The 14551-nt window shown below is 46.5% G+C and overlaps 1 pseudogene; it reads right to left on the reverse strand.

Moving 5' to 3' along the window:
* The window catches only part of LOC135558083 (piezo-type mechanosensitive ion channel component 2-like), a 243148-nt pseudogene extending 233689 nt beyond the window's left edge, over positions 1 to 9459 (reverse strand).
* Positions 9460 to 14551: the final 5092 nt, after the last annotated feature.

The raw sequence follows: 14551 nt of genomic DNA on the forward strand, positions 1-14551 counted from the left end.
GATAGAGAGAGGAGGAGGAGGTGGAGAGAAGAGGGGGTAGAGAGAAGAGGAGGAGGTAGAGGTAGAGGAGGATGAGGAGGAAGAGATAGAGAGAGGAGGAGGAGGTAGAGAGAAGAGGGGGTAGAGAGAAGAGGAGGAGGTAGAGGTAGAGGAATATGAGGAGGAAGAGATAGAGAGAAGAGGAGGTAGAGGTAGAGGAGGAGGAGGAGGAGGAGGAAGAGAGAGAGAGGAGGAGGAGGTAGAGAGAGGAGGAGGAGGTAGAGGTAGAGGAGGATGAGGAGGAAGAGATAGAGAGAAGAGGAGGTAGAGGTAGAGGAGGATGAGGAGGAAGAGATAGAGAGAGGAGAAGGAGGTAGAGAGAGGAGGAGGAGGTAGAGGTAGAGGAGGATGAGGAGGAAGAGATAGAGAGAAGAGGAGGATGAGGAGGAAGAGATAGAGAGAAGAGGAGGAGGTAGAGAGAAGAGGAGGAGGTAGAGGTAGAGGAGGATGAGGAGGAAGAGATAGAGAGATGAGGAGGAGGTAGAGAGAAGAGGAGGAGGTAGAGGTAGAGGAGGATGAGGAGGAAGAGATAGAGAGATGAGGAGGAGGTAGAGAGAAGAGGAGGAGGATGCAAAGGTAGGGGAGGAGGAGGAGGTAGAGAGAAGAGGAGGAGGTAGAGGTAGAGGATGAGGAAGAGGTAGAGAGAAAAGTTGAGGGGGAGGTAGTGGAGGTAGAGGAGGAAGTAGAGGAGGATGAAGAGGAGGATGATGAGGACGATGAAGAGGAAGATGAAGAGGAGGTAGATGAGGTGGTAGATGAGGTGGTAGAGGAGGTAGAGGAGTATGAAGAGGGGGTAGAGGAGTATGAAGAGGAGGTAGAGGAGGGGGTAGTAGAGGAGGAGGAGGCAGAGGAGGAGATAGTAGACTAGGAGGAGGTAGAGGAGGTAGAGAAGGAGGTAGAGGAGGAGGTAGTAGAGGAGGAGGAGGTAGAGGAGTATGAAGAGGAGATAGAGGAGGAGGTAGTAGAGGAGGAGGAGGTAGAGGAGTATGAAGAGGAGGTAGAGGAGGTAGAGAAGGAGGTAGAGGAGGAGGTAGTAGAGGAGGAAGAGGAGGTAGAGGAGGAGGTAGTAGAGGAGGAGGAGGTGGTAGAGGAGTATGAAGAGGGGGTAGGGCAGTATGAAGAGGGGTAGAGGAGTATGAAGAGGGGTAGAGGAGGGGGTAGTAGAGGAGGAGGAGGTAGAGGAGGAGATAGTAGACTAGGAGGAGGTAGAGGAGTATGAAGAGGAGGTAGAGGAGGAGGTAGTAGAGGAGGAGGAGGTAGAGGAGTATGAAGAGGAGGTAGAGGAGGTAGAGAAGGAGGTAGAGGAGGAGGTAGTAGAGGAGGAAGAGGAGGTAGAGGAGGAGGTAGTAGAGGAGGAGGAGGAGGTAGTAGAGGATGAGGAGGTAGAGGAGAATGAAGAGGAGGTAGAGGAGGATGAGGATGAAGTAGAGGAGGAGGTAAAGGTGGAGGTAGAGGAGGAGAAAGAGGAGGTGGTAAAGGAGGATGAGGAAGAGGTAGAGCAGTGATAGAGAAAGAGGGAGACTTACCCTGCATGGTTGTGCTGGTGGGCTCAGAGAAAAGGGGAATAAGGAGGAGGTAGATGAGGTAGACGAATGATAGCCCATTGTACCGGAACAAACAAGCTGTAACAGACACACACAGATATTAGTAATTCACTCAAAAGTAGTGACATTAAAGTAAAAACAACATATTTAACAGAATTGGAATGTTGAATTTCACACAGTATTGACCAGAGACATATAAAGACATACAGATATCTGAACATGGCTGAACATGTACCATACAGATATCTGAACATGTACCATCCAGATATCTGAACATGTACCATACAGATATCTGAACATGTACCATCCAGATATCTGAACATGTACCATCCAGATATCTGAACATGTACCATACAGATATCTGAACATGTACCATACAGATATCTGAACATGTTCCATACAGATATCTGAACATGTACCATACAGATATCTGAACATGTATCATACAGATATCTGAACATGTACCATCCAGATATCTGAACATGTACCATACAGATATCTGAACATGTACCATACAGATATCTGAACATGTACCATCCAGATATCTGAACATGTACCATCCAGATATCTGAACATGTACCATCCAGATATCTGAACATGTATCATACAGATATCTGAACATGTACCATCCAGATATCTGAACATGTACCATACAGATATCTGAACATGTACCATCCAGATATCTGAACATGTACCATACAGATATCTGAACATGTACCATCCAGATATCTGAACATGTACCATCCAGATATCTGAACATGTACCATACAGATATCTGAACATGTACCATCCAGATATCTGAACATGTACCATACAGATATCTGAACATGTTCCATACAGATATCTGAACATGTACCATACAGATATCTGAACATGTTCCATACAGATATCTGAACATGTACCATCCAGATATCTGAACATGTACCATACAGATATCTGAACATGTTCCATCCAGATATCTGAACATGTACCATCCAGATATCTGAACATGTACCATACAGATATCTGAACATGTTCCATACAGATATCTGAACATGTTCCATACAGATATCTGAACATGTACCATACAGATATCTGAACATGTACCATACAGATATCTGAACATGTTCCATACAGATATCTGAACATGTACCATACAGATATCTGAACATGTTCCATACAGATATCTGAACATGTACCATACAGATATCTGAACATGTTCCATACAGATATCTGAACATGTACCATACAGATATCTGAACATGTACCATCCAGATATCTGAACATGTACCATCCAGATATCTGAACATGTACCATCCAGATATCTGAACATGTACCATACAGATATCTGAACATGTACCATACAGATATCTGAACATGTACCATACAGATATCTGAACATGTTCCATACAGATATCTGAACATGTTCCATACAGATATCTGAACATCTCCATACAGATAGTATGTTACTAGTTACTGGTCTATCTGTCTACCTGTCTACCTACCCCCTAGTTACAGGTCTACCTACCTACCCCCTAGTTACTGGTCCACCTACCTACCTCCTAGATACTGGTCTACCTGTCTACCTACCCCCTAGTTACTGGTCCACCTACCTACCCCCTAGTTACTGGTCTACCTGTCTACCTACCCCCTAGTTACTGGTCCACCTGTCTACCTACCTACCCCTAGTTACTGGTCTACCTACCCCCTAGTTACTGGTCCACCTGTCTACCTACCTACCCATAGTTACTGGTCCACCTGTCAACCTACCTACCCCCTAGTTACTGGTCCACCTGTTTACCTACCCCCTAGTTACTGGTCCACCTGTCTACCTACCTACCCCTAGTTACTGGTCTACCTGTCTACCTACCCCTAGTTACTGGTCTACCTGTCTACCTACCCCCTAGATACTGGTCTACCTGTCTACCTACCCCCTAGATACTGGTCTACCTGTCTACCTACCCCTAGATACTGGTCTATCTGTCTACCTACCTACCTACCCCTAGTTACTGGTCTACCTGTCTACCCCCTAGTTACTGGTCCACCTGTCTACCTACCCCCTAGTTACTGGTCCACCTGTCTACCTACCTACCCCTAGTTACTGGTCTACCTGTCTACCTACCCCCTAGTTACTGGTCCACCTGTCTACCTACCTACCCATAGTTACTGGTCTACCTGTCTACCTACCTACCCCCTAGTTACTGGTCCACCTGTTTACCTACCCCCTAGTTACTGGTCCACCTGTCTACCTACCTACCCCTAGTTACTGGTCTACCTGTCTACCTACCTACCCCCTAGTTACTGGTCCACCTGTTTACCTACCCCCTAGTTACTGGTCCACCTGTCTACCTACCTACCCCTAGTTACTGGTCTACCTGTCTACCTACCCCTAGTTACTGGTCTACCTGTCTACCTACCCCCTAGATACTGGTCTACCTGTCTACCTACCCCCTAGATACTGGTCTATCTGTCTACCTACCTACCTACCTACCCCTAGTTACTGGTCTACCTGTCTACCCCCTAGTTACTGGTCCACCTGTCTACCTACCCCCTAGTTACTGGTCTACCTGTCTACCTACCTACCCCCTAGTTACTGGTCCACCTGTCTACCTACCCCCTAGTTACTGTTCCACCTGTCTACGTACCTACCCCTAGTTACTGGTCTACCTGTCTACCTACCCCCTAGTTACTGGTCCACCTGTCTACCTACCCCAAGTTACTGGTCTACCTGTCTACCTACCCCTAGTTACTGGTCCACCTGTCAACCTACCTACCTCCTAGTTACTTTTCCACCTGTTTACCTACCCCCTAGTTACTGGTCCACCTGTCTACCTACCTACCCCCTAGTTACTGTTCCACCTGTCTACCTACCCCCTAGTTACTGGTCTACCTGTCTACCTACCCCCTAGTTACTGGTCCACCTGTCTACCCCCTAGTTCCTGGTCCACCTGTCTACCTACCTACCCCCTAGATACTGGTCCACCTGTCTACCCCCTAGTTACTGGTCTACCTGTCTACCTACCTACCCCCTAGTTCCTGGTCCACCTGTCTACCTACCTACCTACCCCCTAGTTACTGGTCCACCTGTCTACCCCCTAGTTACTGTTCCACCTGTCTACCTACCTACCCCTAGTTACTGGTCTACCTGTCTACCTACCCCTAGTTACTGGTCTACCTGTCTACCTACCCCCTAGATACTGGTCTACCTGTCTACCTACCCCCTAGATACTGGTCTACCTGTCTACCTACCCCCTAGATACTGGTCTATCTGTCTACCTACCTACCTACCCCTAGTTACTGGTCTACCTGTCTACCCCCTAGTTACTGGTCCACCTGTCTACCTACCCCCTAGTTACTGGTCCACCTGTCTACCTACCTACCCCTAGTTACTGGTCTACCTGTCTACCTACCCCCTAGTTACTGGTCCACCTGTCTACCTACCTACCCATAGTTACTGGTCTACCTGTCTACCTACCTACCCCCTAGTTACTGGTCCACCTGTTTACCTACCCCCTAGTTACTGGTCCACCTGTCTACCTACCTACCCCTAGTTACTGGTCTACCTGTCTACCTACCTACCCCCTAGTTACTGGTCCACCTGTTTACCTACCCCTAGTTACTGGTCCACCTGTCTACCTACCTACCCCTAGTTACTGGTCTACCTGTCTACCTACCCCTAGTTACTGGTCTACCTGTCTACCTACCCCCTAGATACTGGTCTACCTGTCTACCTACCCCCTAGATACTGGTCTATCTGTCTACCTACCTACCTACCTACCCCTAGTTACTGGTCTACCTGTCTACCCCCTAGTTACTGGTCCACCTGTCTACCTACCCCCTAGTTACTGGTCTACCTGTCTACCTACCTACCCCCTAGTTACTGGTCTACCTGTCTACCTACCCCCTAGTTACTGTTCCACCTGTCTACGTACCTACCCCTAGTTACTGGTCTACCTGTCTACCTACCCCTAGTTACTGGTCCACCTGTCTACCTACCCCAAGTTACTGGTCTACCTGTCTACCTACCCCTAGTTACTGGTCCACCTGTCAACCTACCTACCTCCTAGTTACTTTTCCACCTGTTTACCTACCCCCTAGTTACTGGTCCACCTGTCTACCTACCTACCCCCTAGTTACTGGTCCACCTGTCTACCTACCCCCTAGTTACTGGTCTACCTGTCTACCTACCCCTAGTTACTGGTCCACCTGTCTACCCCCTAGTTCCTGGTCCACCTGTCTACCTACCTACCCCCTAGATACTGGTCCACCTGTCTACCCCCTAGTTACTGGTCTACCTGTCTACCTACCTACCCCCTAGTTCCTGGTCCACCTGTCTACCTACCTACCTACCCCCTAGTTACTGGTCCACCTGTCTACCCCCTAGTTACTGTTCCACCTGTCTACCTACCCCCTAGTTACTGGTCTACCTGTCTACCTACCTACCCCCTAGTTCCTGGTCCACCTGTCTACCTACCTACCTACCCCCTAGTTACTGGTCCACCTGTCTACCCCCTAGTTACTGTTCCACCTGTCTACCTACCCCCTAGTTACTGGTCCACCTGTTTACCTACCTACCTACCCCCTAGTTACTGGTCCACCTGTCTACCCCCTAGTTACTGTTCCACCTGTCTACCTACCTACCCCCTAGTTACTGTTCCACCTGTCTACCTACCCCCTAGATACTGGTCTATCTGTCTACCTACCTACCTACCCCTAGTTACTGGTCCACCTGTCTACCCCCTAGTTACTGTTCCACCTGTCTACCTACCCCCTAGTTACTGGTCTACCTGTCTACCTACCTACCCCCTAGTTACTGGTCCACCTGTCTACCCCCTAGTTACTGGTCTACCTGTCTACCTACCTACCCCCTAGTTCCTGGTCCACCTGTCTACCTACCTACCTACCCCCTAGTTACTGGTCTACCTGTCTACCTACCTACCCCCTAGTTACTGGTCCACCTGTCTACCTACCTACCACCTAGTTACTGGTCCACCTGTCTACCTACCTACCCCCTAGTTACTGGTCCACCTGTCTACCTACCTACCTACCCCTAGTTACTGGTCTACCTGTCTACCTACCCCTAGTTACTGGTCTACCTACCCCCTAGATACTGGTCTATCTGTCTACCTACCTACCTACCCCTAGTTACTGGTCTACCTGTCTACCCCCTAGTTACTGGTCCACCTGTCTACCTACCCCCTAGTTACTGGTCCACCTGTCTACCTACCTACCCCTAGTTACTGGTCTACCTGTCTACCTACCTACCCCTAGTTACTGGTCCACCTGTCTACCTACCTACCCCTAGTTACTGGTCTACCTGTCTACCTACCCCCTAGATACTGGTCTATCTGTCTACCTACCTACCCCTAGTTACTGGTCCACCTGTCTACCTACCCCCTAGTTACTGGTCCACCTGTCTACCTACCCCTTAGTTACTGGTCCACCTGTCTACCTACCTACCCCCTAGTTACTGGTCCACCTGTCTACCCCCTAGATACTGGTCCACCTGTCTACCTACCTACCCCCTAGATACTGGTCCACCTGTCTACCTACCTACCCCCTAGTTACTGGTCCACCTGTCTACCTACCTACCCCTAGTTACTGGTCCACCTGTCTACCCCCTAGTTCCTGGTCCACCTGTCTACCTACCTACCCCCTAGTTACTGGTCCACTTGTCTACCTACCCCCTAGTTACTGGTCCACCTGTCTACCCCCTAGTTACTGGTCTATCTGTCTACCTACCTACCCCCTAGTTACTGGTCCACTTGTCTACCTACCCCCTAGTTACTGGTCCACCTGTCTACCTACCTACCCCCTAGTTACTGGTCTACCTGTCTACCTACCCCCTAGATACTGGTCTATCTGTCTACCTACCTACCTACCCCTAGTTACTGGTCCACCTGTCTACCTACCCCCTAGTTACTGGTCTACCTGTCTACCCCCTAGTTACTGATCTACCTGTCTACCGGTCTACCTGTCTACCTACCCCCTAGTTACTGGTCTACCTGTCTACCTACCCCCTAGTTACTGATCTACTTGTCTACCCCCTAGTTACTGGTCTACCTGTCTACCCCCTAGTTACTGGTCTATCTGTCTACCTGTCTACCTACCCCCTAGTTACTGGTCTACCTGTCTACCTACCCCCTAGTTACTGGTCTACCTGTCTACCTACCCCCTAGTTACTGGTCTACCTGTCTACCCCCTAGTTACTGGTCCACCTGTCTACCTACCCCTAGTTACTGGTCCACCTGTCTACCTACCTACCCCCTAGATACTGGTCCACCTGTCTACCTACCTACCCCCTAGATACTGGTCCACCTGTCTACCCCCTAATTACTGGTCTACCTGTCTACCTACCTACCCCCTAGTTACTGGTCCACCTGTCTACCTACCTACCCCCTAGTTACTGGTCCACCTGTCTACCCCCTAGATACTGGTCCACCTGTCTACCCCCTAGTTCCTGGTCCACCTGTCTACCTACCCCCTAGTTCCTGGTCCACCTGTCTACCTACCTACCCCCTAGTTACTGGTCCATCTGTCTACCCCCTAGTTACTGGTCTATCTGTCTACCTACCTACCCCCTAGTTACTGGTCCACTTGTCTACCTACCCCCTAGTTACTGGTCCACCTGTCTACCTACCTACCCCCTAGTTACTGGTCCACCTGTCTACCTACCCCCTAGTTACTGGTCCACCTGTCTACCCCCTAGATACTGGTCCACCTGTCTACCTACCTACCCCCTAGATACTGGTCCACCTGTCTACCCCCTAGTTACTGGTCCACCTGTCTACCTACCTTCCCCTTAGTTACTGGTCTACCTGTCTACCTAGTACCTACGTACGCTAACCCTAACCCTATCGCCCTAGGCGATGCTGACAATGACATTGCTCATCAAACACTGGACATGCTTACTGAATTAATACTGAAAATGTTTACAGTAATATGGTCTACTACAAAATATACTTGTGGTTGAGAAATACAAAACAAAAATCCATCATTTAGTTGAATGTTTTTGACACTGAATAAGCCTCTTCGATATAGATGAACTCAAAGCAATCTCCTAATTATTTCATGGTAATAAATACGCCACAACCAAATGATATAATATTTGGTGCTTTAAATCTCACATAGTGTTTTTCAGATGCTTGGAGAAATGAACCAGCTCCAAACGGCGCTGAAGATCAATTCCACATGACGTCCATACGCAGTTCATGACACAGCAATAGACCCGTTCTCGTCTGAACATTTGGTGAAGGAATGGGAAAAGATTTTAACTTTATCAAGTAACCTAAGACACGTTTTTTTCCTGACCTGCCAATCAATAAAACTTTTTTTTTATTTCTGATGTTAACTTGGAGCAGAAAAGTAATGGAATACGACTGGAAGGTTGCAGTGTGTTACGCACAACCGCCCCATGAAGTAATACCTGCTCAAATTAGGAGGTTCTCTGTGAAGTAATACCTGCTCAAATTAGGAGGTTCTCTGTGAAGTAATACGTGCTCAAATTAGGAGGTTTTCCATAAATAAATAGATTTCAGTGGTTCGTACAAAATCAAAGATGACTGAATTCTTGTGTCATTACTTGTCCAACAAGAGCCACAAACATGTAACACAGTACCCAGACATTGATTTGCCTACTGTAACGTTTTAAATATATATATATGAATTCCTTCATAAAAGTATGACTATTATTAGGGCAATAAACATATTTAAACTAATATTTTGTTGCAGGCTGTCATCTGCAATGCCTGTGAGTTGTTTTTTTTAAATACTGTTTTCATGACTATTTGGATGGCGCATTAGACGCGGTACCTTTTTATGCATAAAACGTACCTGTTGCTAAACATATCGGAAGAAGCAATCTGAAGATCAGCCCGCAGACCACCTCGGACGCCATCGCGTTGGCCAGTCGGTATTACCACCAGGTACAAGGGGAGAGGATGGTCTCACGCACGTTGGTTGTCTGGCATCCCTTCTAGTCCTGACTCCAAATGGTCAACAATTTATTTGGTCATATGTAACCAACATTTTACGCCAAAATGTAACATTTTTAAAGGAATGAATGCAGTACCATATAGACCACAGCCGTCACGGAACACGGTAACGTTATTATTCAACTCCGGTTAATGAAGTTATGATTATAAATCCCTTTTCAGTTGGTCAAACCCAGGCTTTGACGCATTGGTGAAATGTGACTTTCCGACTTCTGTTTTGACTCTGGTTCCTCGATCGAACTCTGCAGGACCACCGAGTGATTGACAGGTGTTTCAGCCACTCCGCGGGCTTCTCTGTGTAAGTGGTTTATTACCCCTTGGTAATAAGAGAGAGGGATGGGACACTTCCCCCCTGTAATGACTGTATACAGCGCCAAGCCTTGGTAGGCTATACTTATCGATTAAAAAAAACAGCACTATGTTGTGACCCCTCTTTAAATCCCAGAAGATATTTAGTCATCTCAACAACGGCCCACCACAACTGAAACTATTTCTCTCCATTATAAAAAATAAATAAATAATGTAATTCCGCTGTGTGTGCGTGCGTGTCCACATTATAGGATGCTCAAACATAAAGATTTGCTCCATCTGTTTCTTACCTGAATCTATTAAAGCAAAAGTAATGGAATAACCCCATGGTGACACTGCATGTATCCTGGCTTTGGTGTAGACTACATAGCAGTGGTGGGAAAAGAACCCAACTGTCATACTTGAGTTAAAGTAAAGATACTTTAAAGGAACATGATGCGAGTAAAGGTCAAAGTCACCCAGTAAAATACTACTTTAGTAAAGGTCAAAGTCACCCAGTAAAATACTACTTTAATAAAGGTCAAAGTCACCCAGTAAAATACTACTTTAGTAAAGGTCAAAGTCACCCAGTAAAATTCTACTTTAGTAAAGGTCAAAGTCACCCAGTAAAATGCTACTTTAGTAAAAGTTAAAGTATTTTAATTGAAATATACTGTAATTGTAATTGCTAAATTATATTTAAGTATCAAAAAAGTAAAAGTATAAATCATTTCACATTCCTTATATGAAGCAAACCAGACGGCACCATTTTCTTGTTTTTAAACGTATGGATAGCCAGGGGCGCTCTCCATGTTTAGTGAGTCCTCCAGATCAGAGGCAGTAGGAATGACCAGGGATGTTCTCTGTTTAGTGAGTCTGCCAGATCAGAGGCAGTAGGAATGACCAGGGATGTTCTCTGTTTAGTGAGTCTGCCAGATCAGAGGCAGTAGGGATGACCAGGGATGTTCTCTGTTTAGTGAGTCCTCCAGAATAGAGGCAGTAGGGATGACCAGGGATGTTCTCTGTTTAGTGAGTCCTCCAGAATGGAGGCAGTAGGGATGACCAGGGATGTTCTCTGTTTAGTGAGTCCTCCAGATCAGAGGCAGTAGGAATGACCAGGGATGTTCTCTGTTTAGTGAGTCTGCCAGATCAGAGGCAGTAGGGATGACCAGGGATGTTCTCTGTTTAGTGAGTCCTCCAGAATAGAGGCAGTAGGGATGACCAGGGATGTTCTCTGTTTAGTGAGTCCTCCAGAATGGAGGCAGTAGGGATGACCAGGGATGTTCTCTGTTTAGTGAGTCCTCCAGATCAGAGGCAGTAGGAATGACCAGGGGTGTTCTCTGTTTAGTGAGTCTGCCAGATCAGAGGCAGTAGGGATGACCAGGGATGTTCTCTGTTTAGTGAGTCCTCCAGAATAGAGGCAGTAGGGATGACCAGGGATGTTCTCTGTTTAGTGAGTCCTCCAGAATGGAGGCAGTAGGGATGACCAGGGATGTTCTCTGTTTAGTGAGTCCTCCAGATCAGAGGCAGTAGGAATGACCAGGGATGTTCTCTGTTTAGTGAGTCTGCCAGATCAGAGGCAGTAGGGATGACCAGGGATGTTCTCTTGATAAGTGCGTGAATTGTACAATTTTCCTGTCCTTCTTTTGGGTGTCAGGGAAAATGTATGGAGTAAAAAGTACATTATTTTCTTTAGGAATGTAGTGAAGTAAAAGGAAAAGTTGTGAAATATATACATAGTAAAGTAAAGTAGAGATACCCAAAAACTTAGGGTAGTACTTGAAATACAATAAAACTAGACTGAAACCCTGTCCTCATAGCCAAGAGAACTAAAACTAGACTGAAACGCTGTCCTCACAGCCAAGAGTAATACAACTGGACTGAAACACTGTCCTCACAGCCAAGAGTAATACAACTGGACTGAAACACTGTCCTCACAGCCAAGAGAAATACAACTAGACTGAAACGCTGTCCTCACAGCCAAGAATAATACAACTGGACTGAAACCCTGTCCTCACAGCCAAGAATAATACAACTGGACTGAAACCCTGTCCTCACAGCCAAGAGTAATACAACTAGACTGAAACACTGTCCTCACAGTCAAGAATAATACAACTGGACTGAAACCCTGTCCTCACAGCCAAGAGTAATACAACTAGACTGAAACACTGTCCTCACAGTCAAGAATAATACAACTGGACTGAAACCCTGTCCTCACAGCCAAGAGTAATACAACTAGACTGAAACGCTGTCCTCACAGCCAAGAGTAATACAACTAGACTGAAACGCTGTCCTCACAGCCAAGAGTAATACAACTAGACTGAAACGCTGTCCTCACAGCCAAGAGTAATACAACTGGACTGAAACACTGTCCTCACAGCCAAGAGAAATACAACTAGACTGAAACGCTGTCCTCACAGCCAAGAGTAATACAACTAGACTGAAACGCTGTCCTCACAGTCAAGAATAATACAACTAGACTGAAACGCTGTCCTCACAGCCAAGAGTAATACAACTGGAGTTTCCGTTTCTTTATAGAATCTGGAGCCTTACTACGACACACACAGGTTGTTACCAGGTTTAGCCTGGAGGTTACTAGGGGTTACCATGTTTAGCCTGGACATTACTAGGGGTTACCAGGTTTAGCCTGGACGTTACTAGGGTTTACCAGGTTTAGCCTGGACGTTCCTAGGGTTTACCAGGTTTAGCCTGGATGTTACTAGCGGTTACCAGGTTTAGCGTGGATGTTACTAGATTGTTACCAGATTTAGCCTGGACCTTACTAGGGGTTACCAGGTTTAGCCTGGATGTTACTAGCAGTTACCAGGTTTAGCCTGGATGTTACTAGGGTTTACCAGGTTTAGCCTGGATGTTACTAGCAGTTACCAGGTTTAGCCTGGATGTTACTAGATTGTTACCAGATTTAGCCTGGACCTTACTAGGGGTTACCAGGTTTAGCCTGGATGTTACTAGGGGTTACCAGGTTTAGCCTGGATGTTACTAGGGGTTACCAGGTTTTTATCTTATTTTATTTATTTTATTTCACCTTTATTTAACCAGGTAGGCTAGTTGAGAACAAGTTCTCATTTACAATTGCGACCTGGCCAAGATAAAGCAAAGCAGTTCGCCACATACAACGACACAGAGTTACACATGGAGTAAAACAAACATACAGTCAATAATACAGTATAAACAAGTCTATATAAGATGTTAGCAAATGAGGTGAGATAAGGGAGATAAAGGCAAAAAAGGCCATGGTGGCAAAGTAAATACAATATAGCAAGTAAAACACTGGAATGGTAGATTTACAGTGGAAGAATGTGCAAGGTAGAGATAAAAATAATGGGGTGCAAATGAGCAAAATAAATAAAATAAATACAGTAGGGAAAGAAGTAGTTGTTTGGGCTAAATTATAGGTGGGCTATGTACAGGTGCAGTAATCTGTGAGCTGCTCTGACAGTTGGTGCTTAAAGCTAGTGAGGGAGATAAGTGTTTCCAGTTTCAGAGATTTTTGTAGTTCGTTCCAGTCATTGGCAGCAGAGAACTGGAAGGAGAGGCGGCCAAAGAAAGAATTGGTTTTGGCGGTGACCAGAGAGATATACCTGCTGGAGCGTGTGCTACAGGTGGCAGATGCTATGGTGACCAGCGAGCTGAGATAAGGGGGGACTTTACCTAGCAGGGTCTTGTAGATGACATGGAGCCAGTGGGTTTGGCGATGAGTATGAAGCGAGGGCCAGCCAACGAGAGCGTACAGGTCTCAATGGTGGGTAGTATATGGGGCTTTGGTGACAAAACGGATTGCACTGTGATAGACTGCATCCAATTTGTTGAGTAGGGTATTGGAGGCTATTTTGTAAATGACATCGCCGAAGTCGAGGATTGGTAGGATGGTCAGTTTTACAAGGGTATGTTTGGCAGCATGAGTGAAGGATGCTTTGCTGCGAAATAGGAAGCCAATTCTAGATTTAACTTTGGATTGGAGATGTTTGATGTGGGTCTGGAAGGAGAGTTTACAGTCTAACCAGACACCTAGGTATTTGTAGTTGTCCACGTATTCTAAGTCAGAGCCGTCCAGAGTAGTGATGTTGGACAGGCGGGCAGGTGCAGGCAGCAATCGGTTGAAGAGCATGCATTTAGTTTTACTTGTATTTAAGAGCAATTGGAGGACACTGAAGGAGAGTTGTATGGCATTGAAGCTTGCCTGGAGGGTTGTTAACACAGTGTCCAAAGAAGGGCCAGAAGTATACAGAACGGTGTCGTCTGCGTAGAGGTGGATCAGAGACTCACCAGCAGCAAGAGCGACATCATTGATGTATACAGAAAAGAGAGTTGGTCCAAGAATTGAACCCTGTGGCACCCCCATAGAGACTGCCAGAGGTCCGGACAGCAGACCCTCCGATTTGACACACTGAACTTTATCAGAGAAGTAGTTGGTGAACCAGACGAGGCAATCATTTGAGAAACCAAGGCTGTCGAGTCTGCCGATGAGGATGTGGTGATTGACAGAGTCGAAAGCCTTGGCCAGGTCAATGAATACGGCTGCACAGTATTGTTTCTTATCGATGGCGGTTAAGATATAGTTTAGGACCTTGAGCGTGGCTGAGGTGCACCCATGACCAGCTCTGAAACTAGATTGCATAGCGGAGAAGGTATGGTGAGATTCAAAATGGTCGGTAATCTGTTTGTTGACTTGGCTTTCGAAGACCT

Source organism: Oncorhynchus masou, chromosome 17 (assembly GCF_036934945.1).
Source record: "Oncorhynchus masou masou isolate Uvic2021 chromosome 17, UVic_Omas_1.1, whole genome shotgun sequence".
NCBI classification, from domain to species: Eukaryota; Metazoa; Chordata; class Actinopteri; order Salmoniformes; family Salmonidae; genus Oncorhynchus; species Oncorhynchus masou.